The 26,237-nt window shown below is 38.2% G+C and overlaps 1 long non-coding RNA gene and 1 pseudogene across 1 annotated transcript; one reads left to right on the top strand and one right to left on the bottom strand.

Annotated features, from left to right (window-relative positions):
• The first annotated feature begins 5,667 nt into the window (after positions 1-5,667).
• Positions 5,668-9,664, top strand: LOC123572247 (large ribosomal subunit protein uL24-like; annotated as a pseudogene).
• A 13,553-nt stretch (positions 9,665-23,217) lies between these two features.
• On the bottom strand, positions 23,218-25,690 carry LOC141409886 (uncharacterized). The gene is made up of 2 exons (XR_012432620.1): positions 25,570-25,690; positions 23,218-23,466 (listed from the first exon to the last, which is right to left on the bottom strand). It is a non-coding gene; the product is annotated as an uncharacterized lncRNA (long non-coding RNA).
• Positions 25,691-26,237: the final 547 nt, after the last annotated feature.

Here is a 26,237-nt window from a genome sequence, read left to right as displayed (position 1 = left end):
TCAAAAACATTTAAAAAAAGATGACAAAAATTACTGAGCAACACTAAAAGAAGCTTGAAACTACACTAATATCAGACACTGTAGACTCTAAGCCAAGGCACATTATTAAAGATCGAAGAGATACTTTAAGGCACAAGGAAAATATGATTCTAAATGTGTATACACCTAATAACATAGCCTCAAAAGATGTAATGCAGAATTTTACAGACCTTCAAGAAGACATAGTCGGTTTCACAAATACGTTGAGAGATTTTAAGATACCCCTCTCAGCAACTGATAGGACAAGCAGATACATCAGTAAGGTTATAGAAGAGTTGAACAATATGATTAACTAACTTGACATAATTGACAAATACAGTGTACCCAACCCAACAGTTGCAGAACACAGGCTCGAAGTGAAGGGAGTTGATTTGGCTTAGTATAACAAGGAAGTCTGGACTTACATCTTCAGGTTTCATATATCCTTGGACCCAGGGGTTTAAAAATATAATATGAAATTTAAAATTTTGTTCTGTCTCATTTATCCTTAATTTGGATATTGAATCTCATTATCTCCTATACAAACAAGCTGTCTTTTTAAGACCTGAGAGTATGGTGTCAAGCAATTGTAAGTTGCTCCTCATTTTTGTATGTTGATTCTGGAGCCTGCAGCTTTACTGAATTTGTATTAGTTCTAACAGTTTAACAATGCTGGACATTTAGGTCACTCTTTTCTTTTTATATTCATTTTGATCCTATACCTTCTGTGTCTCTCTGTATACCTTACTAGACTATTGTTCTTGTTGCCTTCTGCTATTTCCTTCTCTCATTCTTTCTCTGTGTTGCTGCCATCAAATCTAAACATGTAACTGCTGTTTCCACTTTCTCCTGCTATAGCTACACCACTATGTTTATCCCCTTCTCATGCCCATAGTTATGACTAGGTCTGCATGTACATTGGGATTCTATGACTGTCTGGATATGAGATATTATATTCACTCTAAGAAAAATTATGTTTCCTCCAGGAGTAGAAAGAAGACAATGTTCCCAGGCCTTTTCCAGTGTTTCCCCTAAGCCCAGAGTATATTTACATCTCCCTGTAGCTAGAAATAAGTCAATGACTCTAATATTCAATAAACCACGCTGAACTTCCATAGTCACTTACTTTAACTAAAAATATTCCATTATATGAAGACACATGCACACGTATGTTTATTGCAGCACTATTCACAATAGCAAAGACTTGGAATCTACCCAAATGTCCATCAGTGACAGACTGGATTAAGAAAATGTGGCACATATACACCATGGAATACTATGCAGCCATAAAAAAGGATGAGTTTGTGTCCTTTGTAGGGACATGGATGCAGCTGGAAACCATCATTCTTAGCAAACTATCACAAGAACAGAAAACCAAACACCGCATGTTCTCACTCATAGGTGGGAACTGAACAATGAGATCACTTGGACTCAGGAAGGGGAACATCACACACCGGCGCCTATCATGGGGAGGGGGGAGGGGGGAGGGATTGCATTGGGAGTTATACCTGATGTAAATGACGAGTTGATGGGTGCAGCACACCAACATGGCACAAGTATACATATGTAACAAACCTGCACGTTATGCACATGTACCCTACAACTTAAAGTATAATAATAATAAATAAATTTAAAAAACATACATAAACACACACACACAAAAATCAGGCAAATCAAAATTTAGGTTTAAAAAAATTAAACATATTTTTTTATTTCACATTTATTCACTACTGTTAAGCCTTAATCAAAAAGTTAAAACATTTAATGGAACAAATCTCAATGGATAGATTAGAAAATTACACAAAAATACTCTATTTAATCAATTTTAGAATGGCTCTTTTTGACATTTTAATAACTTGAAATTAAGATGATTCTTTCAATCTATGGTGTGTGGTGGTTATTGGCAATGTTTTGTCTTACTTTGAGGTATATAAATCAATAGTGAAACACAGAATCAACAGCAAATTAAATTTGATCAAATATAAAAGCTTTAAGCATCATTATATTTCTCTATTCTTTTGAAACAAATTTTTACTTATTTCAAAAATAAAACGTTTCATGCTTGATGGTAAAAAAAAAAAAAAAAAAAAAAAAAGATTCCATTGATTTGTTTTTGCATGGTTACCTTTTATTCAGAGATACGGCTTTGTTATTTTTCTCTAAAATGACCTTGACATGATTTGCCTCCTGGTTGATTGAACTTCAGCAAAAGTTAAATAATGGTACAGCAGCTTATTCCAGAATATTCCCTCCTAAAATTTTAACCAAAAAACTGTAAGATAAAAATACAAACAAATATATATTTTATAATGGTGCAAAATAAATAAAAACAACCCAGAAAAAACTAAATACCAAACATTAGAAAACTGGTTAAATAAATTGCAGGACATTGGCTGGGTGCGGTGTCTCACGCCTGTAATCCCAGCACTTTGGGAGGCCGAGGTGGGTGGATCATGAGTTCAGGAGATTGAGACCATCTTAGCCAATGTGGTGAAACCCCATCTCTACTAAAATACAAAAAAAAAAAAAAAACTACCCGGGCATGGTGGAGCGCACCTCTAGTCCCAGATACTTGGGAGGCTGAGGCAGGGGAATTGCTTGAACCCAGGAGATGGAGGTTGCAGTGAGCCAAGATCGCACCACTGTACTCCAGTCTGGCAACAGAGTGAAACTCCATCTCAAGAAAAAAAAAAAAAAAAAAATTGTAGGAAATCTATGCAATTAACTTTTATATAATCTTTAAAAATTATACCAGCCAGGCATAATGGCTCATGTCTGTAATCTCAATACTTTGGGAGGCTAAGGCAGGAGGATTGCTCTGGCCCAGGTGTTCAATACCAGCCTAGGCAACATAGCCAGACTCCATCTCTACAGAAAAATAGCAAATTAGCTGGTCATGGTGGTGCAAACCTGTAGTCCCAGCTACTTGGGAGGCTGAGGTGGGAGTATCACTTGAGCCTGAAGGTGGAGGCTGCAGTGAGCCATGATTGTGCCACTTCATGCCAGCCTGGGTGACAGAGTGAGACCCTCATCTAAAAAATAAATAAGTAAATAAATAAATAAAATTTAAACTGTACAACATTTAAGAACATAGAAAATTGTTCAGGTCAATCAATCAGGTTGTCAGTTGGTTATTCCAGAATTACTCCTAGGTTAGATAGCAAAAGTTGGGACTAGATAGAATTTCTTCCTCCAAAGGCAAAATGAAAGCAGAGACAAAAGCAAAAACTAGAAATATTCTTGAGGGAAACTGCAGACAACGTACATGGATTTGAAAATACTTTTCTGTTTTTTACCTTTTCAGGGCCAAAACCAATTTGACACAGTGCCTTGCATATTAATAACTTTACATAACATACCTTTATAAGAAGAGCCTCCCCATGGCCACTTCCCAGATTCAGAGCTTCATCATATTCAGCCTCCCTGCTTGTCACACTAAGGATTCGAGCCAGGACCTTACCAAGCTCAGGGAGGAGCATCAGACTCTTTCAGCAGTGTATACAGTTTATATTCCTATTCTGTAACCTATCACTGTGGGCCAACTTTCTTAAGTCATCTAGCTGTCCATTCCAAGCAAAGTGATGAACCTCACACAATCTTCCTTTTACTTCCTCCAGCCCATGGACAAAGTTGGGCTATATCTTATGCCAGAGACAAAATGATTGAGTTCTCCCGAAGCTGCATGAAGAAGCTATATTACAGCCTATGCATAAGAGCCTTAATATACCTGTGAAAGGTAAAGAAATGCAAGTTAGATCTGAAACACCCAGTCAACACAGCCCAGGATAATTTTGCAATTGGTTTTCATGGCTTTTATCTTCTGCATCCAGATGACAAAGATAGGGGACAGTAACAGACCCTGTATTAGTCAGTGTTCTCTAAAGGGACAGAACTAATAGATTAGATGTATATAAAGGGAGTTCACTAAGGAGTGTTGACTCACACAATCTCAAGGTGAAATCCTACAATAGACATAGTCCACAAGCTGAGGAGGAGGGAAGTCAGTCCAAGTCCCAAAACCTCAGAAGTAAGGAAGCCGACAGTGCAGCCCTCAGTCTGTGGCAGAAGGCCAGAGACTCCCTGGAAAACCACTGGTGTAAGTTCAAAGTCTAAAAGCTAAAGAACTCGGAGTCCGGTGTTCGAGGGCAGGAAGCATCCAGCATGGGAGAAAGGTGAAAGCCAGAAGACTCAGCAAGTCAAGTCTTTCCATGTTCTTCTGTGTGCTTTTATCCTAGCTGCACTGGCAGTGGATTAGGTGGTGCCCACTCAGATTGAGGGTGGGTCTGCCTCTTCCCGTCCACTGACTCAAATGTTAATCTCCTTTGGCAACACCCTCCCAGACACACCCAGGTAGAATATTTTGCATCCTTCGATCCAATCAAATTGACACTCATTTTTTTTTTAAATGGAGTCTCGCTCTTTCGTCCAGGCTGGAGTGCAGTGGTGCAATCTCGGCTCACTGCAAACTCCACCTCCTGAGTTCAAGTGATTCTCCTGCCTCAGCCTCCTGAATAGCTGAGACTACAGGCGCATGCCACCATGGCTAGCTAATTTTTGTATTTTTAATAGAGATGGGTTTTCACCATGTTGGGCAGACTGGTCTTGAACTCCTGACATTGTGATCTGCCTGCCTCGGCGTCTCAAGGTGCTGGGATTACAGGTGGGAGCCACCACTCCCACCCAACACTCATTATTAGCCATCACAGACCCGTAGTACCTTTCCTGGGCCATATGCAAACAAAAAGATTTACTCTAAACTGCCAATTGATTTATACCTTCTCCTCTTCACATCTATACACACAGGAAATTTAGAATTCCATTGTTCCACTGTCCTCTTGTGTGTTTATCAAACTCTTACCGGAACACAGTTCTTCAATTTGCTTGATATATACTTAGTTATTTTTATTTTATTTTATTACTATTTTTATTTATTTATTTTTGAAATGGACTCTTGCTCTGTCACCCAGGCTGGAGTGCAGTGGCATGATCTCGGCTCACTGCAAGCTCTGCCTCCCGGGTTCACACCATTCTCCGGCCTCAGCCTCCCAAGTAGCTGGTACCACAGGCATCCGCCACCACGCCCGGCTAGTTTTTTTGTATTTTTAATAGAGATGGGGTTTCACCATGTTAGCCAGGATGGTCTCAATCTCCTGACCTCGTGATTCGCCCATCTCGGCCTCCCAAAGTGCTGGGATTTCAGGAATTATATATTTATTTTATTAAAGTGTATCTTGTAACTGGTCACATTTAAACAACTTATTATTTCAATCAGTTATAAGACACAAATGCAGGATATAGATTAAAAAGGGAGATACAGTTGAGCATGAATTGTAGAAGACTTTCCAGAACTGTGTTACATGTTCATTTCTGCCACTGGAGATACTTCTGAATATCTGAAGGATCCCTATCATAAGACACTGTGTACTCATGCTGACCTGCTCAAGGTGAAGGTCACAAACAAGTTCAAGAAAAAAGTTACTGTACGTTTACCTGTATTAACTCTTACGTTCATTCTACTCATATTCTTTAGTTGTGTTTTCAAAGGAGCTAACTCATTTCTGTCTCTTTACTTTCATTCTCAATTCAAATTCCTGGTTGAAAAACATTCCTGGAGCACATGTTTTATATAATTCTGTGCAATTAAAATTTTAATTTATTCTCTAGCAAGAGGTTTTTAGTGGCTGAACACAATATGGTAACTGACAAACTACAATCAACAAATTCACCTTTTATCTCCACTTCTTTGCATCTGGTCATTATAAAGATTATTAAGAAATTCAACTTATATTGTCCATCTTTTCATATCCTACGATTGGGACTCCCATGAAGCTTTATACAACTAACTAACACAGGCATCTATGATTTTCTCCATCTGGACAGATCAGTTTTAAGATCTATGGTCTTGGGGGTAAAGTAGGTTTGCTGCTCTCTGGTTACCAGCTTCTCTGAGTCCAGTGAATACCCCCCCAACACACACAACAAATTATATGAAGAGAGTTTCTTACAGATAAGCAACAAAAAACAACAGAAACCTAGAATTCCTCATATTTCAGTCCCCCAATGCTCAGAAAAGCTGTCCAAAATGGATGGAGTGTCATCTGCTCATACCCTACCTGAACTGCAGCTGAGGAACCCCAGAAAGCAGCCCACGTTGGGTTTTATACCTCAGGATGATGGGATGTGCTGGGCTGAAGTGTTGAAGACATCCTGTTCTCCTAGGGGACTGAAACAGAGCCCAGGCTGTTCCAGCCAGTCCCTTGTTACCTCAAGATGTTGCATTCCCAGCACATACTATGACTAATTTTGAGAACCATAAGCAAGAAAGTGGGGAGAGCTGGATCAGTCCAAGATCACTTAGAAAACTATCTTGCAATCACCACTTACAACTGAAGTTGATTTAATTTACTTCTTTGTAAAAGTAGATCCACTTTTTTCGTCTTGTTAATTTTACTCCTGATGGTATTTGTAAATCTTATTACAGACTCCCATGATTTTGAATAACATTAATATTAGTAGCCCGTTTGGCAAATTCTATTAGTCATTAAAATTGTGGACTTTCCTGACACTATTCCTATAGACACCACCAATACCTGAATTTTCATTATATTCCTTAGAATGTATTGGTCATATTTTGCTCCTTTTAATATTTTACATCTAAGTGAACCAACTTTGCCTAGCCAACCTCATTTACTTTCCTGAATTCTAGAACTTAGCAAATGAGTTCATTTTCATTTGCTTCACATGTCCATGTTTTTGATCATGCTCTGTTTAACTACCAGTGAGTTTCTATTCATAACTCAGTGATTAGCTCATGTATTATCTTCCTCACTAACTGTCAAAGAAGAATTATTCACTCCATTTATAGTCTTGTACAGTTTTTTTATATGATAAGTTGGATGCAGTGCTTCCCCTGTTGCATTATAAACTCTGAGAGCAAGGACCTCATCTTATTCAGCTCTGTATTTTGAGCATCTATTACACTGCATGACACAGAGGTGAAGATACACAAGTGTTTGTTAGAAATGAATAGATGCACCTTTTGCGGCCATCACCAAAGCAGGAGCAGCCAAAATGAAGTTCAATCCCTTTGTGACTTCCGACCAAAGCAAGAACCGCAAAAGTCATTTCAAAGTACCTTCCTACATTCACAAGAAGATTATGTCTTCCACACTTTCCAAAGAGCTGAGACAAAGGTATAACGTGCGATCCATGCCATCCGAAAGAATGATGAAGTTCGGGTTGTATGAGGACACTATAAAGGTCAGAAAATTGGCAAAGCAGTCCAGGTTTACAGGAAGAAATATGTCATCTACATTGAATGGGTGCAGCGGGAAAAGGCTAATGGCTCAGCTGTCCATGTAGGCATTCACCCCAGCAAGGTGGTTATCACTAAACTAAAACTGGACAAAGACTGCAAAAAGATTCTTTTTTAAAAAAAAATTATTATACTTTAAGTTCTGGGATACATGTGCAGAGCGTGCAGGTTTATTACATAGGTATACATGTGCCATGGTGGTTTGCTGTACCCATCAACCCATCATCTACATTAGGTATTTCTCCTAATGCTATCCCTCCCCTAACCCCCACCCCCCTGACACGCCCCAGTGTGTGATGTTCCCCTCCCTGTGTCCCACAAAAAGATTCTTGAACAGAAAGCCAAATCTCACCAAGTAGGAAAGGAGAAGGGCAAATACAAGCCAGAAACAATTAAAAAGATGCAGGAACAAAGTAATCTTATATACAAGCTTTGATTAAAACTTGAAATAAAAAAAAAAAAGAAAGAAATGAATAGATGCTCTACCCTGAAGCCAGTTAAGAACCAGGTCTGATCTGGAAGAACACGTGGTTTGGAGACTTCTTAATGTTACCACCTTATTGAGAGGTAGTGTGAAGGATCAGGATTGTTTCCCAGGATTTATTCTGAACTTGATGCATATGCATTTCAGCTTATGCTGATCTAGGAGTCTCTGTTAGACTCCTGTCCTAGTCTGACATTGCAGTGTTTTCTTTTCCCCATGGGAATCAAGGATATAGAGTTGTGGAAGAGAATGTACCAATCAAATACAAAGACTGTAAATTCTGGCCAGCATCTGACACAAAGTGTATTCTGAATAAATATTTGACAGTTTAATTATATTCCCATAGGGTTGTCAAGCTGTCTAATAGTCCTTGATATATGACAAACAGAAGAGCAAAATAACACAGAGAGACATTTGAATGCTATCTGAGCCATACTTTCTTCCAAACTGCTACTAAATAATCAATTTTTAAAATACCAGTTTTATAAAAGAAGAGCAAGAAAATACCTTTCTCCTGTGAATCAATAATATAAATAGCATTTGTGATTTTTCAGTCCTAAACTGAGCTCAGATTCTATTGACCACTAGTAAAACACTCCTTGTAGGTAATAAACTCATTGGCTAAACTTGTAAACCAAGTTAAAGCTAAACAATTAGTTGATTACCTTCTACTCGTGTTTTACTAGTGGCCAATAAAGTCTGAATTCCATTTGGAATTTAAAAATCACAACCATTTATCCTAAAAGTGTTGCAGTTCAAAACCAATACATGTGTCCAGTGCACCAGTCACCTGACACAGAAGACATTTTGAAGCACATTTATGGAAAAACAAAGGTGAGGAGAAGAAGAGAGACATTGTGAAGAGACATTGTGAAGAACAAAACTGTTCCATTGTCATTTTGTTTTCTTTTGAAATGTTGCTTTCTTTTAAATTTTATTTTAAGTTCCAGGACATATGTTCAGGACATTCAGGTTTGTTACATAGGTAAACATGTGCCATGGTGGTTTGTTACATCTAACAACCCATCACCTAGGTATTAAGTCTTGCATGCATTAGCTATTTATCCTGATGCTCTCTCTGCCCACGCCCGCAACCCACAGCATGCCCAAGTGTGTGCTGTTCATCTTTCTGTGTCCATGTGTTCTCATCGTTTGGCTCCCACTTAGAAGTGAGAGCATGCAGTATTTGATTTTCTGTTCCTGCATTAGTTTATTGAGTATAATGGCTTCTAGCTCCATCCATGTCCTTGCACAGGATATGATCTCATTCCTTTTCATGACTGCACAGTATTCCATGACTTAATGTACCACATTTTCTTTGTCCAGTCTATCATTGATGGGCATTTGGGTTGATTCCATGTCTTTGCTATTGTGAATATTGCCAGAATGAACATACGTGCATGTGTCTTTATGGTAGAATGATTTATATTCCTTTGGGTATATACCCAGTAATGAGATTGCTGGGTCAAATGGTAGTTTTGTTCTAGGTGCAAAGAAAAAAACTTTTAATGGGAGAAAAGATAGAAACATGAAGTTGGTATCTGGAGTTGATCTATTATTGTATCAACCTACTAATGAATGAGCTTGTTTTTAGTAAACTTATTATATGTGACTTTTACTAATCCTTCCCCTGAAGCAACGAAACATCTTTCTTTACCAGGTCCAATAAATAGCTCTCTGAGTTCAGCAGTTGACCTCATTTTAACATTCACTTAAAATTTGTATTCCTCTTTATTTTGTTCTCCTTAAATTTTACAGACTTCACTGACATGAGCCAGCAGAGATTTCATTCACAGATTTCTTTGTGTGTCCTCAGTGCAGAACGTGGAAGGAACTTGACAAGCTAACCAGGAGGTGTGTAGTCCCCCCAGACTGAGTAAAGAAGACATGACATGAACTCAGCAAGCCAATGATGGTGAGACACTTCTACTGCTTCAAGAGGGAGCTCAGAATTCAATTAGAGATGCCAGAAATAGCTTTCTACTACAACTAAAGTACTGAGTGGGAAACTACATGTCTCGGCACACGAGTGAAGGTCTTGCTATTCCTTTGTGTCATGGATAGAACAGAAAAAAAGAGAATATGGAGCAACGAAAAGGTAAATGTGAAAAAGTTTCCTCAAGGAACAATATTTAGTTTTCTACACTTGATAATGAGTGTCAAGATATATAGAAAGCAAAATTAAAAAGAAATATGAGGAATTTTCTTAAGAAGAGTTAAGAAGAAAGAGGTTAACTAAACCAAGCAAAGCATTGAGTGAGGACAAAAAGTGAAACAGATTTGCTGCTGTCACTGCTACTATATACCACAGACTCTCCAAAAAGAAAAAAAAATGATATGGTTCAGTCTTTCATAATACAAACCACAGTCTTGGCAAAGGAGCAAGATATAGCAGTGCTGGGAAAACTTCAGTAATTTGCACAACTAAATCAACAGCTATGAACACATCTGCTAAACTCACAGTACATAAAACTGTCTTTTTTTTTTTTTTTATTCTGAGAAAAGCATGTCTCCAGTAGATAGAGAGAGCAACAAAATAACAACTCTCTAAATTTGATTAAAACAGTAGTAATAACATCAGCAGCTATCATGTGTTCACTTCTTGCCACCTGGAAGGTGCTATGCCAATCCCTTTATGTGTATTTTCTTATTAATCCTCAAATTCCTCTACACATCAGGCACTGTTAAATATATTTTACAGATGGAGAAATCAAGCCTCAAAAAAATTGAGCAATTTAGGTAAATTTACACAGAGTGTTAGAACCAGGCTCTGATCCCAGGTCTGCCTGATATCAAGTTTGTGCTCTTTACCATTATGCTGTACTGCACAGGGTGACAAAGTGCTTAATGATGTAAAATCAGAAGAAACATTTGAAAGAAAGTGGCAATACTATTCTAGAATTTCTTCTGGCCAAGGAACACAATTATGAGTATGCCCTACTGTATTAGTCTGTTTTGACATTGCCAAGTAAAGACATACCTGAAACTGGGCAATTTACAAAAGAGAGAGAGGTTTAATTGACTTACAGTTCAATGTGGCTGGAGAGGCCTCACAATCACGGCAGAAGGCAAGGCGGATCAAGTCACGTCCTACATGGATGGCAGCAGGCAAAGAGAGAGAGCTTGTGCAGGGAAACTCTCCCTTAAAAAACCATCAGATCTCATGAGACTTATTCACTATCATGAGAACAGCACAGGAAAAGCCTACTCCAATGATTTAATTATCTCCTACCAGCTCCCATCCACAACATGTGGGAGTTCAAGATAAGATTTGGGTGTGTACACAGCCAAACCATATCATCGATAACAAAGAAAAGCAAATTTGCTCTACTTTGAAAGAGGTAGCTGGATGAAGACAGGCAAAACCACCTAATAATCATGGTTTTAACTTAAAACTGGTATTATCCTATATTGATGTCCTAACTTAAAGGTACAATGCACTGTCTACAGTAGAAATAAACATAGGTTCTAACAGCACAGGCCCATCTCAAGTAAACAGTTATGTATCCACAATTTCAAATTTCATATAACATAGTAGATATATATTGTGGGTACCTACACAGCATGCATCTTACCCCATTTTTCCCCAAGGCTTTATTGACAATCAATTTGGTTAGAATTAACCATCCTCAGTTCCAAAAATTGGCTGTAACTGGAATAAATTAATCAGATAAATTCCATTATCATTGCCTCAGTGATTCACCTATGGCAGAGCATGTGACCCAAGTTGGTCCAATCAAGGTGTACTAGTCTGTTCTCACGCTACTATAAAGAAATACCTGAGACAGGGTAATTTGTAAAGAAAAGAGGTTTAACTGGCTCACAGTTTCACAGTTTTGCAGGCTGTACAGGTAGCATGTCTGTGGGGGCCTCAGGAAACTTCCAATCATGGTGGAAGGTGAAGGGGAAGCAGGCATGTCTTATGTTTCAGGAGCAGGAGGAAAAGAGAGAAGAGGGAAGTGTTACACATTTTTAAACAACCAGATCTAGTGAGAATTCACTCATGGTCATGAGAACAGCAAAGGGGAAATCTGCCCTCATGACCCAGTCATCTCTCACCAGGACCCTTCTCCAACACTGAGGATTACAATTCCACATGAGCTTTGGGTGGGGAGACAAATTCAAACTATATCACAAGGTAAAGCCAAGGATTTGTGTCTGGAGATTTGAAGGGAGAGAAGAGTTCTTTCATTTGGACAGTCCAGTGAAGGACAGTGAAATCTTGAACACTAACAGACATTTTGCTACCATAAGGGATGCCAACCTGTGATGGTTAATATTGAGTGTCAACTTGGTTGGATTGAAGGATGCAAAGTATTGTCCCTGGGTGTGTCTGTGAGGGTGTTGCCAAAGGAGACCAACATTTGAGTCAGTGGACTTGGAAACACAGAGCCACCCTCAATTTGGGTGGGCACCATCTTATAAGCTGCCAACATGGCTAGAATAAAACAGGCAGGAGAAGTTAGAAGACGCAGACTTGCTGAGTCTTCTGGTCTTCCTCTATTTCCTATGCTGGATGCTTCCTGCACTCAAACATAGGATTCCAAGTTGCTCCGCTTTTGGACTCTTGGACTTACACCAGTGGTTTGCAAGGGGATGTGGGACCTTCAGCCACAGACTGAAGGCTGCACTGTTGACTTTCCTACTTTTGAGGGTTTTGGGACTCGGACTGGCTTCCTTGCTCCTTAGCTTGCAGACGGCCTATTGTGGGACTTCACCTTGTAACTGTGGGATTCAATATTCCTTAATAAACTCCCTTTCATATAACATCTATCCTGTTAGTCCTGTCCCTCTAGAGAACCCTGACTAATACACAACCCAAGGACGAAGCTGACACAAAAAGTAGGACAGTACTGGAAGAACTGCAGAACTAGTCATCTTGATCAAATCATGCCTGAATCATGCATTTCCTATTAACTCTTTTAATTCTCTATACCAACACACTGCCTTTGTTTAAACTACAAGTTAAATACAAGTTAAAATCTGTTTAATACAAGTTAAATTTAATACAAGTTAAATTTGTATTTGTTTAATACAAGTTAAAATCTTGTATTGTTTTGGTTAATCCAGTCCGATGTAACAATATAAAGTGTTAAGAAATCAAGCTTATTACCATTCTACATGTTAAGAACTCAAGTTCATATTCCATGATGCTAACTCCTCTTCCTTAGTGTTGATATTCCCACTTTAACTGTTTCTTAGGAAATAATAATCAAACACTTCCCACCACACAAAATGGTGGTTGTATCTACCTATAAATATCGAATATTCTAGCCAAGAATGAATTTTACCTCCAGTGGATGTCTGGTAGATATCTCAAACTTTACATGTCTGAAACTGAGTGCCTGATCTCTACTCAACATTTCAATTGTTGGCAATTACATCTTTCCAGTTGCTCACTTTCTGCTACTTTCCCCAACCCCCATTCTACTTCAGGCATACAGGCCTCCTTGTTCTTATTATAGGGCAGATATTTACTGTCTTAGCCTCTTTCAACTGGTTGCTTTCTTTTCCTGATATTTACCTGATTAAGTCATTTTCTTGCTTCAAATATTTTCTGAGATGTCACCTTCTCCATGAGACTTACTCTGTCTACGCTAATTAAAATTGTATCTGCCTCTCACACACACACCCTTCTCTGTTCTGTCTTTTCTCATGTGACCCAACACTTTCTAATATACTGTTTAATTAATCTATTCATTTCATTGCATATTTTCCATGTCTTATCATTAGAATGTAAGACTCATGAGCATGCATTTTTGTCTCTTGTCTTAACTGATGTATCCCAAATACTAGAATATACCTGACATGTGAATAAATCTTTGTCATCTGAATGAGTGACTCACTCTGCCCTCAGCAACCTGGCAGTTATCCTGTCCTAAGGAGTGTAGGGCACACTAAGTTATGAATTAAAAATCTTTCCACAAAAATTGATTTGTGATTATTTCCTTTGGAGATTGGACCAAATATATGAAGAATTGAACTTAGAGATTCCAAAATCCCATAAGCAGACACAATGAGATTCAGATGACTGAGTAACCCTGATAGGTTAGTCCCTGATGGCATATTAACTCATAAGCCATCTTCCCTGAATCTAGTGTGCTCTCTCCCTTCAATTTGGGTTTGCTGTAGCAAATAATTTAGAGTTTACAACATGGGTCTCATATATTGTGCTAGTCCAACATATGGGTATGCATGGGATCATCCTGGATGTCATTTGTCAGACTGATAAGGTTTGGCTCTGTGTCCCCACCCAAATCTCATCTAACAGCTCCCATAATTCTCAAGGGTTATGGAATGGGCCCAGTAAGGATGACTGAACTATGGGGGCAGGTCTTTCCCGTGCTGTTCTTGTGATAATGAATGACTCTCATGAGATCTGATGGTTTTAAAAATGGGAGTTGCCCTGCACAAGCTCTCTCTTTGCCTGCTGCCATCCATGTAAGAGGTGACTTGCTCCTTCTTGCCTTCTGCCATGATTGTGAGGCCTCCCTAGCCATGTGGAAGTATAAGTCCATTAAACCTCTTTTTCTTCCCAGTCTCGGGTATGTCTTTATCAACAGTGTGAAAACAGACGGATGTACAGACTACAGAGTGTTTCCAAGCCAAGTCCATTGGCTGTGACGTTCCATCAATAATCTATTCCTTAGTTCACTCAATCTTTCATTTGTTAATTCAAGAATATTTTTTCTGTGCATTGAGAGTGCTAGATTATATGATTGATACAATACTTAGCTTCATTTATTATAATAATGTGTTTAGACTTTGACAAAACTAGCTAACGCATAGTTTCTAAAGATTAGTTGATCCATCCTGGAGATAAGGTCTGAGAGGAAATCTCAGATGTAGTGAAAATGTCTTAAAATATGAGTAGGATTTAGAGGATAAAGTATGAAGAATTGCAGACAGAAGGAAGAGCATGAATGAAAGCATGAAACATTAGGGAAACTAGGATGTATTCAGGAAGCCACGACTTGTTCTGTAAGACTGGAGTGAAGGAGAGTGTGTGTGTGTGTGTGTGTGTGTGTGTGTGTAAAATAAAGTGGATGCCTCTAGAAAGATAGTATAGGTCCGATAATAAAGGCCTTCAAATAATATCCTAAGGAATTTGATTTAGCTTTTGAGAATTATAGCCATTGAAAGGTTAAAACAGTGGAGCTACAGGATTATATGCTGATTTTAGAAAAAGTCTCTGAATACATTTCTGAAGAACAGATGAGAGAAGACAAAACTTCAGGCAAGGAGAATAGTTGGGAAGATATCAGAGAAACCAACAAGATAATATGACAAGGGATGCTCTAAAATGCTCCTTAGATTTCTGTATCTGAGAAGGGCAGGTTGCCTATGGGAAGAGGAGTAAACATAGGGCGAGATAAGGGACCAACACAGTAGAACAAAGAGTGTGTTCAAAGATGATTGTTGAATTCTGTTTTGAATACACTAAATATGAGAGACTTGTGGGTATTGTGGAATATCTAGTTTGAGATTTCAAACTTACTAGAAGTTTGAATTAGAATTTGGAGGTAGAGGATAGGATTTAGGTTTTTACAACATGTCAGAATAAGTGGTGGAATGCATGAAGTGAAACTAGGAGAAAGCCAAGGATGGGCACCAGAGAAAAAAATGACTCACACAGGGACCTGAAGGCAGTGACTCAAAAGGCAGGAAAAAGCAAAACCTGGACACCTCCTAAAAGTGGAGAAAGGAGCCAAGTGTTACAAAAAGGCTTTGTCCCTATATCCCAAACAAGTCATCCTAGAATTGAAATTTCTGTTAAGTGCTAGACGCATTTTTGTCATAGCATGCCTTATCCATGCAGAGGAGAAACTGCCTCTTATGTTCTGAAGTATCTGGTACATGGCAAGAAGGTTCCTTCCATTTTTCCTTGGTGTAACCTGCCTGCCTGTGTTGACACTGGCTATAGTCAGTCTTTGGGCCCTGTTGTGAACCTTCCTGTTCCACTGGTTTCTATTCACCCACTGATGAACCTTGGCCAGCTACACTTTTGCTTTGACTGTTCCACACTTTGTCCAGCCCCTATTCACTCCTGTTTATTCTGGAATGCCAAGAGACGTGAGTCTATCACTTACATATTTCTATTGAATTGCTTCTGTGGTTCACTTTTTAGGTGCCAGATTACTTATTCTCTCCTGAATTTCAATTTTCACAGTTGCCACAAGTGATTTTTTGATCAAGCAGTTTTGGGAAATATTGGCCCAAATAAGTGATTCTTAAACTATGTTGTTCTTAAAAACTATCTGAGGGCTATTATTAATGTATCCCAACTCAAAAGAGTCTAATTAAGCACATAGTCCTTGAGAAATAGACTATAATCCCTGCTCTTTACCTTGCCATTAAAAGACTTTTAAACTTTAGTCTCAGCTTTCACTAGTCTCCTCCCATGACACATTTCCCTTAATGACCCACTCACAATCAGCGAGGTCAATGAATCACCTATAGTAGAATTATGTGAGATAGTTTCCTGAACTTCAACCTAGGGATAAATCTGAAACTCAAGAATTTCTATTTTAAAATAAAACCCTAAGTAATTTGAATGTTAAAGAGCCCAGCCGGCCAGGCGCAGTGGCTCAAGCCTGTAATCCCAGCACTTTGGGAGGCTGAGGCGGGCGGATCATGAGGTCAGGAGATCGAGACCATCCTGGCTAACATAGTGAAACCCCGTCTCTACTAAAAACGCAAAAAGAAATTAGCCGGGCATGGTGGCGGGCGCCTGTAGTCCCAGCTACTCGGGAGGCTGAGGCAGGAGAATGGCGTGAACCCAGGAGGTGGAGCTTGCAGTGAGCCGAGATTGCCCCACTGCATTCCAGTCTGGGGGACAAAGCAAGATTCTGTCTCAAAAAAAAAAAAAAAAAAAAAGAGCCCAGCCCAGAACTCCAGTTCAAAACACGCAGTGGTGGTGGCATTCATACAGGTTAAAGATGAATTAGAATCATCTTGTAAGTTTGATCAGAACGAGTGTACCTCCAGATTTCTGTTGTCTTTGAAGTTGGGGATTGGGATACATAGTTTAAGAAAGTTTTCCAGAAGAATCTGAAAATCCCAGATTTTCTCCGTTTTTCTCTCTCTTTCTTCTTTCTGCCTGCCCGACCCCATTATCCACCTGAAATTGTCCATCAAATTTATATCTTCAGGTCATATATCAACTCATCTATAAAGATGTCTACATATTCACATTCGAGCAAGATTAACTGCTCTCATAACTGTACTCAAATACTTATTAGATATTTATAATACAAAATTTCCCACATTGAATTATAGTTGATGGCCTCTGTGTCTTTCTTGTCTACTTAACCATGAATTCTTCAAGAGAAGGTGCTGTCTTCTTTACCTTTGTTATGTCCAGAGCATGCTCAGTAAATTATATTAAAGTAATTAAGAATTGCATGTTTTATCAACACAATAAAACAATTCTCTCAGTAAAAGTAATAAGTAAGACAAGTTTCAGTTTTGCAATGTTGACACCCTTGTCTTCACCAAACTCTGTGTGGCTAGATGCAAAGCAGTTCTATCCATGCGTTCCCAAATTTCTAACTATGAATATTGGTGTAGTCATCATCATCTCCTTTAAAGGTGTCATCTCCACTATGGGAAACTTTATGATGAATTCCAATATTATTTTCTTTTAAACTCAAAGAGAGTTATTAAAGGCTAATGGCAGATTTTTTTCACATATTAATGCCCATTCCTGCAAAAAGATTGCATATCCCCACTCACTTCAACTCAAACATAGTCATGTGACATTCTATGACCAATCACTATGAATGAAAGTGCTGAGCATTAACTTCAGAGCAGAAGCTCTAACAGCCAGCAGATGATTACCAAGTTGCTTATTTTTTCCATGCTGCAAATATCATCAGTGTTCTGGGTTGATATTGTACCATCAAAAGGAAAACTAAAACAGGACTGCAGTTGAGTCGTGTGGATATGTAAAGAAAGAACAAAATACACTATGCTTTTGCAAACCACTTAGCACAGTTTGGTATATCCTGCCTGAGAAAATGCTCTTGTGACATTGAACTCTTGACTAATCATAAGCATCTTAGAGTTTCCCAAGCAGATATGACAATTAACCTGAACATGGAAACCTCAGCTACTGGGTTTGCTATGGTGTATTCAACAATGTTTTGAGCTTTTTTGTGGGGAGGGAGTGAACACTGGGACATTTAGAATTCTGTGTGTGTGTATGTGTGTGTGTGTGTAGGGGCTTGGCTGTTATAGTTATGGGGGAAGTACTGTCATGTGGTACCTAGGGGCTACAGATGCTATACATCCTGCAATGCAAGAGAGCCCTGCTTAAGAATTGTCAAGCCCAAATACCCATTGCTTTGGTGGAGAGACACTGGACCACGCAAACCAGTAACAAATGTGCAGATTCGTTAGTTACTTTCATAGTGGGTTTATCAAAAGTGTGCACTAGAATTTAACCTTCATTTAAGCAGATTATTGAATCTACTAGTTTGTCAAGAATACTCTCATGTATTTTTCCAAACCCTTGTTCAGAAAGTCATTGCATTTCTAATTTTATGGTAAATTCTTGAGGCAATTTTTTAATCAAAGGGTCATGTATGAAGATGTTTTTCCTGACATATACTGTTCTCCCTCCCACCAAGATTTTTAATTGTTACTAATGTAGGTATACATTTATTTATTCCCAGTTTTACTAGTTTTACGTTTTCCTGCCCTTTAGAAAATATTATCTTTTGCTGCTATCCTTAACAGATGTTATATATCTGCAGACTGACCTTATAGCTCCTTTCCCCTTTGTTTAACAATACCATACATATTTTGATTTTTCATCATAAGCTGATCCTGCCACTTCATCATCATTCCTGTTGCTATGCTCTGATTTTCCTCTGTACCTTTTTGTTATTCTAGGAAGAAATGATTCCAAAGAGAATAAATTCTGCCTTCCAGAAGAAAATTTAATATTATACTCAGAAACTGATGAATCTTTTTCGTCTTCTAATAGATCAAACATTGTGTTATATCTCTTGGGTGATACCTGACACTGTAAACTTATATGCAAGTTGCTGTTTCCTGTCAGCTCATTGCATCCTTAGCATTGCTACTGCGTGTTTCTCTCCCTTCCAAGTTACTCTTGTGCATTGCATTTAATATACGTATTTCTTACTTGTGCTGGGACATTAGTGTAATTTTACTGGCCTCACTGCTTCTAGCAGCACCTTGTATCAACTGTGAATTTGGTTGGAATACTTCTACTCCCTTCTCTTTATTTAATTAAGTACCATATTTAACTTTCACCTCGAGGGCAGTATTTTACATAAAGTATCCACAGACTTTGGTGGAATCCAAGTATACTGATCACTAAAATGTCAAGAAACCAAGAGTGCCTGTCATCTTTTCCATGGATCCTTAGTATTAGACCAGGAAGATTGGATGACTGAAAAAATTGGCTTGTCCTAAGACACAAGAAAAGACGAATAAAGGTATCCATGACCAAATTTTAGAGCATGAAGCGAATAAATAAGTGAGTAATATAAGTAACTTTCAAAAACAGCAAAAGTCTTTGAGGCAAAATCTATTTTCTTCTTTCTCTAAATCTGGATTGATTGTGTATATTGTCTGTCGTCATGGGGTGCATTCTAAGTCTTTTATTCCATTTCTTTTTATCAAGCCCAAGAAAGCAGTGTGAATGTTAATAGGTACTGAATAAACCCTGTGATCACTGTAGTACCTTATAATGATGTGTTCCCAAGTTGCCATATCATGGTTCTTTTTCTTTGCAATCCTTCATTTAATTTCAATTCCTTACCTTGCTGTTAATATTCCTGACTATTTGAATTCATTTTAGAGTGCATGAGATGCTATATCAAATGTTTTTGCTGAAATCCAAATGTATTACATCTCTCACATTGCATTCATCCACTAATCTTGTAATTCAATAAAAAAAAAGCAATCAGATTTGTTTGGCATGATTTGTTCTGTGTAAACCCATGCTGCTTATTGCTCAATGGTGCTTAAATGATAAGTAGTGCTCAACGCAAATTTCCTCATCTAACTTCTCATTTTAGCTCAGAAAAGTCTATAATGTTTTTGTTCATAGATTTCTTTCTGGCACATAGCTAGTTTCTAGGTCCTAAAAACCAGAGAACAGAAAGACTACACTAGCTTTATTAGAGTATATATTTTTTTGCTTTTATATTATTCCTTTCCCAATTTATTATTCCTACATTTTCTTATTGAATTTTCATTAAATTTACTATGTGAGTAATTTCTTTATTATTATTTTCATACAACATCTATTTAAGAAAAGTGTTAGTGAAGGTGCAAGAAAACTATGAGAATACAATTTATTTCAAGAATCTCCATTGAGATTGTTATATTTATACAGTTTCTTTCTCCATATTAGTCATGTAATATAAGAAAGATAGATTTGCAATTCATCTCTTAAACTCAAATGTACTGGTGGTAGTCACTTGATTTTTATGCATCATTTTCATTTGGCTATAATTTAAGAACTTATCACTGCTTGTATTGTGTCTCTCAAAGAAGACACGTTGGAGTCCTAACCCCAGTACCTCAGAATGTGACCTTATTTAGAGATAGGGTCTTTATAGGGGTAAGTTGAAATGAGATCATTTGGGTAGGTCTGAATTGGTGTCCTTCAAAAAGAGGGAAATTCAGTCAGAAACAGAAATGCGTACCGGGAATATGAGACAGAGAGAGGATGTCATCTACAAGTCAAGTAAAGAGGCCTGAAACAGATCCAGCCCTCAGAAGGTACCATCCCTGCTCACACCTTGATTTTGGAATTCTAGCCTCTAGAATTACAAGGTAATAATTATCTGTTGTTTAAACCACCATCTGTGCTACTTTGCTACAGCAGCTCTGGCCATCCAGTGTAGTACCTATCTTTGTTGTTGTTGTTGTTGTTGTTGAGACAAAGTCTTGCTCTGTCCCTCAGGCTGTAGTGCAGTGGCCGGATCTCAGCTCACTGCAAACTCCGCCTCCCGGGTTCATGCCTTTCTCCTGCCTCAGCCTCCAGAGTAGCTGGGACTACAGGCGCCCGCCACCTCGCCTGGCTAGTTTTTTTGTATTTTTTTAGTAGAGACAGGATTTCACCGTGTTAGCCAGGATAGTTTCAATCTCCTGACCTCGTGATCCGCCTGTCTTGGCCTCCCAAAGTGCTGGGATTACAGGCTTGAGCCACCGCGCCCAGCCTGTAGTACCTATCTTACATGTACATTATTTTGTTATCATCATTATTCTGCTTAGATTACACTCTTCTACAATGTGATAAATATTTCTGGTTCTTACTAATCACTGCTTTTATGCACATGTACCACTATAGCAAGCTTTAAGATACTTTAGGAATCAAAATATTCTTGAAAAAAATGGAAGAAAAAAGGATATTATATATCCAGCAGTTTTCCACTTCTAAATTTGGATGATATTATTTTTAGTGACTTTGAGAAAGACTTGACACCCAGGAGTTAATTCTATTTCTTTTTAAGTTGTCAATTACTTGGGGGAAATACCTGTCATCCGTTGGGCAAGGGCTTAATGAAACGGTAAGATAAGATCCCACATCTTTTTATAGGTATGGGGTGGGGACACAAATCAAGAGAAAATTTTTGGCTTCTCTCTTTTGGGTTCTGAATCTTGTGAGAAGTAATGCAAGAATGGAAAGATAGTTGGTGATCACTGATTTCAGCAACGGTAACTTAAATAGACCTATGATTTTTCTCCTGCTGGAAGAATCAATAGTAATAATCAATAAAAAAGAGTTTTTAAAGCAAAGTTCTCTATTATTCCATCAGTTTTGCCATCTATTCGCATCCTTCCGCTATGCTCCTTTTCTACTTAAAGCAGGCATGGCCATGCTACATTCATTTTCATGAAGATATATCTAAAATTTATAAACCTTAAAATCTACCCAGTTCAGCCTCACGCAAACTCAGATGCACATGTTCTTAATTCCTATAAATTTCCACAATTGGTTGACTGATATAATAGAAGATGGAAGCTATTATGGGTCACCATAGATATATAAAGGGAAAAAAGGCTAATTTTACCAGATATAGAAAAGTTTTCCTGTTTGGAATATTTGTTCTGGAAGGATGTTGTGATAATTTAATCATAAAATTTCTCCTGCAAGGCAACTCATCAAGAGCATTTCAACCAGGTTATCCGATCTAGGGTGCAGGTAAAGAGTCCATTTATTTTCTAAACTTTAAGAGTAAGAGTGGGCACTGTTAACAATATGCTGAAAAAACAGATGTAAACAGGAACTGTCCTGAGACAAACTGTTGTACATAGGCAGTACCAAGTTAGGAGCTTCCTTTTACAAAATACTCACTGCAGTGGACAGGTAGATCAAGGATTGGAATCCCTCACTGTCGGAAAGATCCTGTGACTCACTTCTGGTGCCCTTCCTGAGCATCGATGGTGGTGGGGTTGGGCCAGGGGGCCAGTTGTTAGGTGTGGTCCACAGCATCCACCAAATGGGGCCTCTTGGCTTCGAAAACCTCCTAACCAGGTGCTAATTGTTGCTTGGAACCAGCAAACACTCAGTAATACAATGACCCCTTTAGAAAACAGTAAGGACTCCTAGTATGTACGTGTGCACAGCAAGTGGGCAGTTGATAAATGCTTTTAATCAAGACGCTCATGATCAAGGCAGTTCACAAGTTAATGAGTCAGTGATCTGCCCTGCCTTGATTTTAACTTAAATTTTCAACATCCTACTGCATTTTATGCCATATAGACCTACCTTAGTGATTAATTACTTTATTTGATAGTAACTGGTATGATTGAACTTAAACTCTCATAAATTTGAGTAAAAGTATCCAGGCTTTTCACTGCCATCAGCAATCTTAAAGCTAGTTATTTACTGTACTCCTTTTATATAGGGTTTAAACCACATTGTTGAGCACTAAATGAGATATGACATTATATATCATCCAAGTGTGTATTAGATCTACGTGGGTTAGTCTCAGTTTGAGGACAGGGATCACTTTTTTATAACTCTATTATATCTTCCATAGAATCTACCTATGAATTTGGATCCAGAAAATACATAGTCCGCTGATGCTATGGTGTTGTTTAAAACTGATTAGGAAGATATTCCTATTTGGAGATTCTGAAGGATTGAGTAAATGGATTTCCTAACATAGAACAAAGTGAAATGAATAATCCAGAGTATGTTCTAATATGAGTGAATTAATACTCATTCAATGAATGAATCAGTGTACAGCTTTTCTCCTTTAGGATCTAAATTATCCAAATATTTATTTTCATATTTCTCCTTGTTTTGGTTTTAGAAACACTGCCTCAGTCTTTCTACAGAATCATAAATTCTTGTGAAAATAAGTGAACAGTAAACACAGGGGAAGAAGTCTTTTTTCACTTGATTCTATTTCATAATTTTCTTGATACTGCATTTCAGAGGTAAGCATGTGAAATAATTTGAATGGCAATTTTATGAGTTACATTTGTAATATTTACTATTTATATCTGAAAAACAGGCTCTTCATAAAGCCAAGTCAGAAACAATGAACACACTTGGAATGCATCTCATTAGGGGTTGGTATCACAGGTGTCCCTTGGTATATGCTAGAGATTGGTTCCAGGACTTCCACATGTACTCAGATCTGGGCATTCGAGTCTGAAAAGTCAGAAAAATATTCAGTTTCTGTTTTAATTTAGCAAGTTCTTAATGTTTAAACCAATAATATGGTGAGAGGATAGTGTAGAGAGGGCCAATTTATCTCATTAGCCTAATTTTACTTTAGTTAAATACTGTTATTAGATCTAGCATGTTTCTGTTTTGGAATTTTTTTTCCTAAACAACGTTATCTGAAATTATTATAGTCCTAAAGAGTTTAATAATAATCTGTAGTTGCAATATGTTTGTGTCTTTATGATACGTTAATCGAATCTATTAATTCAAACTAAAGAAATATGAATTCAAAATATCAGTTTGTTGTTTGATGTGGTTTGTTTTAAGGGGCTGCTTGTAAATATAAATATAAAATACTGAGTGATTTCAAAATATTCAACATGCTACTTAAACTTTTTTTCTTGCAATGGCTATTGGAACTATGTAAAATAGTGTTTTACACAACACTATTTATACACAATGTTCATTTTTTTCCTTAATAAAGCTATCAGGCCAGGCATGGTGGCTGACACCTGTAATCCCAGCACTTTGGGAGGCCAAGGTGGGTGGATCACGAGGTCAGTAGTTCAAGAGCAGCCTGGCCAAGATAGTGAAACCCTGTCTCTTCTAAAAAATTAGCCGGGCATGGTGGGGGGACGCCTGTAATCCCAGCTACTTGGGAGGCTGAGGCAGAGAATTGCTTGAGTCCAGGAGGCGGAGGTTGCAGTGAGCCGAGATCTCACCACTGCACTCCAGCCTGGGTGACACAGCAAGACTCTGTCTCAAAAATAAATAAATAAATAAATGAATAAATAAAGCTATTAAACTACAGTATAAAATCAAGACCAACCTATTAGTAAATAAATTACAATTAATTAAAATTATTAGAAAGCATAAATTTGCATATTTAAATTACTAATTGTAATATACAAAAAAGTAGTTCTTTGACCATTTTTATTTTTATTTATTTTTAGTTAATTTTTTTTTCCTTTTTTTTTTGAGATGGAGTTTTACTCTTGTTGCTCAGGCTGGTGCGATCTTGGCTCTCAGCTGATCACAATGGTGTGATCTTGGCTCTCAGCAACCTCCATCTCTCAGGTTCAAGTGGTACTCCTGCCTGAGCCTCCCGAGTAGCTGAGATTACAGGTACCCGCCACCATGCCCAGCTAATTTTTTGTATTTTTAGTAGACATGGGGTTTCACCATGTTGGCCAGGCTGGTCTCGAACTCATGACCTCAGGCAATCCACCTGCCCCAGCTTCCCAAAGTGCTGAGATTACAGGCATGAGCCACTGTGCTCGGCCCTAAAAAAAATTTTTTTTAAGACGGAGTCTTACTGTCACCCAGGCTGGAGTACAGTGGTGCAATCTCAGCTCACTGCAACTCCGCCTCCCAGGTTCATGCTATTCTCCTACCTCAGCCTCCCGAGTAGCTGAGAGTACAAGCATACCACCACACCAGGCTAATTTTTGTATTTTTAGTAGAGACAGGGTTTTGCCATTTTGGGCAACGTGGTCTCTAATTCCTGAAATCAGGTGATTCATCTGCCTTGGCCTCCCAAATTGCTGGGATTACAAGCGTGAGCCACTGTATCTGGTCTCCTTGACCATTTTTAATAATACTTTATGAATAAAAAAATCTAAGCACTTTAGAAATAGATAATGGTGATGATTACACAACGGTGTGAATGTAATTAATGCCACTGAATTGTATACTAAAATATGGTTAAAATGATTAGTATTTCATATACATTTTACCACATTTTTTTAAAAGTATAAAAATATTTGTTTAAAGAATGTAATGTTTGCAAACATTTTTAAGAATAAAGAAAAATATTTCTGGGGTCATTGAAAGTAGAGTAGTATTTTGCAGTTTAAAAAGTAATGACCAGGCATGGTGGCTCACACCTGTAATCCCAGCACTTTGGGAGGCCAAGTCAGGAGGATTACTTGAGTCCAGGAGTTCAAGACCAGCCTGGGCAACATAAGAACATGGGGAGACCCCATCTTTACAAAAAAACAAAAACTAAAACAAAAAATGACCAAAAAAAATTGTGAGACCTCACCTCTGTAACAAATACAGACATTAGCTGGGAATAGTGGTGCACACCTGTGGTCCCAGCTACATGGGAGGCTGGGGTGGGAGGATCACTTGAGCCTGGGAGGAGGTCAAGGCTGCAGTGAGCCGTGTTCGCATGAAACTCCAGCCTGGGTGATGGAGCGAGATCCTGTCTCACAGAAAAATAAAAATAAAAAAAGTAATGTCACGTGTGTAATCTTAATTTTTTTCTTCCCACCAACCTTGCCAATTAAATTCCCACATTAAACTTTCTATAAGACAAATAATTTTAATGTTACCTAAATGTGTACAAGAATGCCATAGTCCCCTTTGCAGAAATATATCATTTAAAACAATTAATATTCTTTCATACAATAATTTATGTTTCTAGTCTTTCTTTCTTTTTTTTTTTTTTTTTTTTTTTTTTCTTGAGACAGAGTCTCACCCTGTCGCCCAGGCTGGAGTGCAGTGGCACCATCTCAGCTCACTGCAAGCTCCTCCTCCCAGGTTCACACCATTCTCCTGCCTCAGCCTCCTGAGTAGCTGGGACTACAGGTGCCCACCACCACGCCCGGCTAATTTTTTGTATTTTTAGTAGAGATGGGATTTCAGCGTGTTAGCCAAGAAGGTCTCGATCTCCTGACCTCGTGATCTGCCTGCCTCGGCCTCCCAAAGTGCTGGGATTACAGGAGTGAGCCACCGTGCCCTGCCTCTAGTCT

The sequence above is a fragment of the Macaca fascicularis genome, chromosome 3 (genome assembly GCF_037993035.2).
Source record: "Macaca fascicularis isolate 582-1 chromosome 3, T2T-MFA8v1.1".
NCBI lineage: Eukaryota > Metazoa > Chordata > Mammalia > Primates > Cercopithecidae > Macaca > Macaca fascicularis.
Note: the sequence above shows the minus strand (reverse complement) of the source record. Positions and strands in the feature narration are given on the sequence as shown.